Here is a 6,027-nt window from a genome sequence, read left to right on the forward strand (position 1 = left end):
ATTTCATTGCTATGAATACTTTAGCTAGAGTGAAGAAAAAAAAAAAAAAGGAAAACAAGCTTGGAAGCAGCCTAAATGTTTAATCGGGAATACTAAACAGTCATCAAGTAGCTTCATATATCTTAATGTGGAAAAACCCCTAAAAATATTTTCAGGGCAAGATTCACAATACTGTAAAATGCACACGATATGGACCAAATTGTATAATTTCCCCCCAACACAAATCAGAACTTCCACAAAACCATGTGTTTCAGAAACACAGACCATGAAGTGAAATCTCATCATACACACATTTAAAAAATGTAAATATAAAATAAAATGTATAAAAACACAATGTAAAGGTAAACATGCCAAGTGAAAATTAAAAATTATAAGTGCATTCACATGTGTTAGCATAACATTAAGTCTAAGCATAGTGTATGTTGTTGCTATTCTTAAAAGGATGCATTAAGCACCTGATAATAGTGATTATGGTTTGGGGGAGGGTCCAGGAAGGGAAAGATGCATGTACTTTTCATTTTATAACATTGCATACCACTGAGCAGCCTCATCCAGTGCAGGGTAGTATTTTTACTTTAAAAAATATGGTCAATTGGAGCCGGGCGTGGTGGCCCACACCTGTAATCCCAGCACTTTGGGAGGCCAAGGTGGGTGGATCACAAGGTCAGGAGATTGAGACCATCCTGGCTAAGATGGTGAAACCCCATCTCTACTAAAAATACAAAAAAATTAGCTGGGTGTGGTGGTGGGTGCCTGTAGTCCCAGCTACTCAGGAGGCTGAGATAGGAGAATGGCGTGAACCTGGGAGGCGGAGCTTGCAGTTAGCCGAGATTACGCCACTGCACTCCAGCCTGGGCGACAGAGCGAGACTCCATCTAAAAAAAAAAAAATATATATATATATATATGTGTGTGTGTGTGTGTGTGTGTGTGTATGTATGTATAGTCAATTGGTATTATTTGAATAATGGGATTATGAGCCAATGTTTTCTGGCTTTCTAGAGCTCTGTATTAAAAACAAGTTATAGTTTGTTTTTTAAATTAACATTCTTAAAATAACTACCAGTTGCACTTTACCAACTGCAGTCAAATTTCTAAAGCTTGTTAGGTGATGGGGCTGCTAGAAGCCATGTGCTTATGACAGAATGCGTTCAATGTTGACATTCATCATCTGCTTCTTTTAAAATAATTTTGGTAAACTATTCCTAACATAAAATGTACAATTTAACCAATTTTAAGTGTGCCACTCAGTGGCATTACATACATTTACATTGTTGTTCAACCATCATCATCCATCTCCACAAGTCTTTTCATCATCGCAGACTGATACCCTGTTACCATTTAATAAGAGTTCCTCATTCCTCACTCCAGCTCCAGGCAACCACCATTCTACTCTTCTTGTCTATGAATTTGGCTGCTCTAGGTGACTTATATCAGTGCAGTCATACCATATTTGTCCTTCTGGGTCTGGTTTACTCCACTTAGGATAATGTCCTCAAGGTTCATCTGTGTTGTGGTATGTCAGAGTTTCTTTCCCTTTGAAGACTGAATAATATTCCATTGTATGTATGTGGCATGTTTTGTTTCTCTATTGATCCACTGATGAACACTTGAGTTGCTTCCACCTGTTGGCTATTGTGAATAATTCCGCCATGCATGTGGACGCACAAGTGTCTGTGTGAGACCCTGCTTTCAATTCTTTTGGAAATATGCCCAGAAGTGGAATTTCTGGGTCATGTGGAAATTCTATATTTAATCTTTTGAGGAACCACCATACTGTTTTCCACAAATGGCTGCACCATTTAACTCTCCTACCAGCAATGCACAAGAGTCCCAACTTCTCCACAGCCTTGCCAATGGTTATTTTGTGTGTGTGTGTGTGTGTGTGTGCATTTTCTGATAGTGACCATTCACATGAGTGCAAGGTGGTATCTCATTGTGGCTTTTATTTGCATTTTTATCTGCTCATTCTTACAACAAACATTCACTGCCAGCTCACAGGTGCCAAGACCTGGGACACGCACTAGTGCCCAGAGGGCCCCTGCTGTCATCGCCCTCAGAGTGGGGTGGGGGGATTGATAAGCAAATGCAAGCTGGCATTACCCCTCCTGGCCGGCAGTGAGGGGTGCCCTGCTCGTGGCACTGTGGGGACTCTGTGGTGGTATGATGCTCCTTTGCTGGGTCATCTCCAGGGCTTCCTAGTAGGCTAGAGACAGTGAGTTCCAAATACTTAGGAAAAAATTATAGAATAACACTTCAAACAGTGAGAAATTTCCACTGGTTTACTTATTGTTCGCCCTGCAAGCTAGGAAAAGACAAGCATTCTTTGATTTTGGTGTTAGAATGCGGGGTTCTTTGGAACATGTTCCAAGCACCACAGGCTTAAATGAAACATGTATTTCCACGGAGATGAAAGAAAAGGGAGGGTAAAATATCTCCTATGCAATTGCTTTGTGTGCAGCCCAGGCTGTGAGGAGGAACAGTTTAGGCAACAGCAACCCCAGCCCCTGGCATTTGCAGAGGGCATTTAACTCTTCAAAGCACTGCCTTATAATCAAAGGAGGTGGTGTCCATGCTGAGACAAGGTTATCACTTTTTTTTCCTGGTCTATAATTACTCATGTGCTTCATGCACCTGGTGGAAATTATATTTAACAGTATATGCAAATGATTATTTCCTGAATGAATTTACATTTTCTTAGCTACTTTCTACTGTTCCCTTAATGTGGGCTTTATTAACCTCTTTTTATACATTTTTTGTTGATGTTAGCTTCTTGGCTAGTAACGTTCTCATTTGGAGCTATCTTGGAGTTAGGACATAAAATGTATATATGTCTGTAAGTATAACATTCTTGAAAAATCAATTATTAAAAAAAAAAACAAAAAAGTTTTTATAGCCAGAGTAGTGGAAGCCTAAGCTGGTACTTCTTTATAATGTCATTGGTTGACAGGTATTATACAAGTAATTGCTACATTAAAAAATTTGATGAGGTTTAGTGTTTACTCCTGCTGAGTGAATTTTTTTCAGGATAACAAGCATTCTTCCTGTACTCTAAGTCATAGGTCAAAAAGTGGCTCTTAGATTCATGTATTTACTCTTTCTGGAAGCTTCTGCCTCCATTGTGCAGTTGTAAAAGTGTCCTGGTCTTTTTAGGGGGAAAGGGAATGGGGTGTGATGCCTTATAGGTGAAAAGGTTTCTCTTACTCCATCAGGACACGGGAGGTCCCAGAATGGTGCGAGCTTTGGCAGCTTGACTGGTTTCTTCAGGCCATGGGAAGAAGACAGAGCAGCAATGTTCTGGGACCTGATGTGCCCAGAGAGGCTCCCAGAACACTACATCCACTGCAGGATCTTTTTGGTTTTTGGTTCATTCAAGAAATATAAGTTTATTATCTCTATTATGGGTTGACTTCTGTCCCACCAAAAGTATGTTGGAGTCCTAGCCCCAGGTGCCTGTGAATGTGACCTGATTTAGAAATTGGGTCTTTGCAGGTATAATCAATTAAGATGATGTCATATGAAATCAGAATGAGCCCTAATTCCATATGACCGCTGCCCCTCTAAGACGACGAGAAAAGACACAAACCCAGACTCAGAGCAGACATCACGCGAAGATGGAGGGAGAGGTGGGAGTGATGTGTCCATGAGCTAAGGAGCATCAAGGATTTGTGGTAAACCCCCCAGAAGCCAGCAGAGAGGCAGGGCATGGATTCTCCCTCAAAGCTCACAGCAGTAACCAAGGCTGAAGACACCTGGATTTTAGGCTTCTAACTTCCAGGACTGAGAGAGAATAAATGTCTGCTGTGTATCACCATCAGGTCTGTGGTGATTTGCTATGGTAGCCGCAGGAAACTCAGACAATGTCCAATATCCCAGATGCCACCTGGCACCGAGAAGCGTTAGGTAAAGGGGACAGTGCCTTTGCCCTGAAAAGGTAACACCGATGGAGAGACAGACGCAGAGAATGGGGGCACTGGGTCCCACGTGGAGGATGGTGGGCTTTGGAGTCAGACTGAAGCAACTTCCAGTTGGGAGCTGATTTTCTTAAACTTTCTGGAGTTTGGGGTTTTTCCTTTTTGCAGTGCAGAGCACCAGTGTCCTTCTCATGGGATTCTGGTGGAAGAGTGAACACAGGTGTGGAGTTGAATGAGTTTGACCAGGGCCCAGCCCGCCAAAGGCCCCCAGCTAACACTTGCTATGGAAGGCCTGCACATATCCTCCTCACTCAGGTCATCCGTTTAGAGTCAGTCTCTGTTCTTTCAAATTCACTTTGGTAATTTTTGTCCTTGCATGGTGTTTATTTAAGGAACCATTCGGTTGGTTGAAACCTCACAGCATTTAGGTTTTGGCTCAATGCATTGGAACAATCTAGAAGGTATTTATAGCTAAAAACGTTTGTGCACCCCAAACCACATTATTTTACATCTCCTAACACTTGAACGAGTTCTGGTTTGGTTTGGATCTTTAAACCTTCCTGTGGTGTGGAGGAGAGTGAATTTTCCAACATCCCTCTCTCATCTCTGTAGATATCTTGGTCCTACCCCATCCAGTCGGCCCGAGCTGTAGTCTTCATCAGGTGACGCACTGGGCAGCCCCTGATTATAATAACGTGGGTAGATGCTGTGTGAGGAGACTTGACGGCCATTGTTGGCAGATATTGGGCAAGACACTTTAATAGCTCACAACCAGCCTTTCTCTGGACTCACTTCAAGTCCCTTAACAGACACCTTCTATGGAAAAAAATTGTTTTTCATTTTTGGGTCTTGGCAAGACAGAAACACAGAAAAAAGCATTTCTTCTGTTTCTTCTATACACCTGTGTGGGAACGAGCCAGGATTTATGAAGTTTGTCCTTTTTGAAAAACTCATTTTATTCCTAGCCAATACCATGACCTTAACGTGCATTCCAGCAATATCTCCAAAGACAGCAGAGGGAGTGGGCCACAGAGGCATCAGTGCTGCCTCGTCGGGGACTGAAGTCAGGCCGGAGCAGACAGTGGAGAAGGAAATATTTGGAGAAATAAGAACTGTGTTTTTATTCTTTTGTTGCCAGAAAGCCAAAACCAAAGCTGGAATTTTGTGGTTCCAGCACTTTTTGTGCCTCCCAGTCATTTTTCACAGATGGTTCTGGTTTAAGGAGAAGGCACTTCATCCACCAGAGGGAATGAGGCCCAGCAAATGTGCCCAAGCTGCCCATTCTCATGCCTTGGTTTACTCCGCAGCTGGAGAAGATGAGCGCTGAGAGAAGATGGCTCGAAAGCCATCAGCGAAGATGCAAAAAGGGAGCAATAAAATTACTCTGTGACACTGAAACTTGAACTTTCCTTTACATGATGTCACCTTGGGAACACCAGCTGCAGAGTCAGTCACACGTTTCCTGGAGCCCACCTCCTACAAAGCTGACGCTCACGTTTGGGCCGTTCTCAGTTTGCTTCTTTCTTTTCATTTGCTTCTGAGCAGCTTGGTGCCTTCCCAGGCATCAAGACCTTAAGATAAAGTGGGGCATGGCAAAGGTGGAGGTGGCTTCACCTCTTCCCTTCACTCCTGAGTGGGTGAAGCCTTTCCTGACCACGTCTCTCTTCAGCAGCCCCTTGTCACACCCAGTCTTTTGCCCCTTCTCACACCTCATCACCTCTCCTTGAAATCTCCCACCTTCCTACCTCTCTCTCTCCCACCAAGTGAGGTGGCTGGGTGGGTCAGGAAAGCTGGGCTGCCCCTCGTACATCATCACAGCTCCCCTTTCCCCACCGACCCAGCACTATGGAAGGAAGCCCACGTCTTTCTCAGCATACTCCTCTGCGATGCCTGGGCCATTTTCTTTCTTTGTCTTGTGTTTACTGACTTATTGGCTTTATTAGCAAGTTTCTCCTCCCTTTTTAGCATCCAGCACAGTTGTCCCCTCCTCTAGGAGGGCCTTTTCTTTCATTCCTCATAATGTTGGTACCATTTCATTATGACAGCTCTGAACACTTTTAGGTTCTAGTTATTCACTTAAAGTTTGGACTGTGGATTTCACTCTAGGGAAGAGC

The 6,027-nt window shown here is 43.3% G+C and overlaps 1 non-coding gene across 1 annotated transcript; it reads right to left on the minus strand.

The window, feature by feature from the left end:
• Positions 1-220: 220 nt before the first annotated feature.
• LOC119627421 (small nucleolar RNA SNORD18) lies at positions 221-290 on the minus strand. Its single transcript, XR_005243615.1, has one exon. It is a non-coding gene; the product is annotated as a small nucleolar RNA SNORD18 (small nucleolar RNA).
• Between the last annotated feature and the right edge of the window lie 5,737 nt (positions 291-6,027).

The sequence above is a fragment of the Chlorocebus sabaeus genome, chromosome 14 (assembly GCF_047675955.1).
Source record: "Chlorocebus sabaeus isolate Y175 chromosome 14, mChlSab1.0.hap1, whole genome shotgun sequence".
NCBI classification, from domain to species: domain Eukaryota; kingdom Metazoa; phylum Chordata; class Mammalia; order Primates; family Cercopithecidae; genus Chlorocebus; species Chlorocebus sabaeus.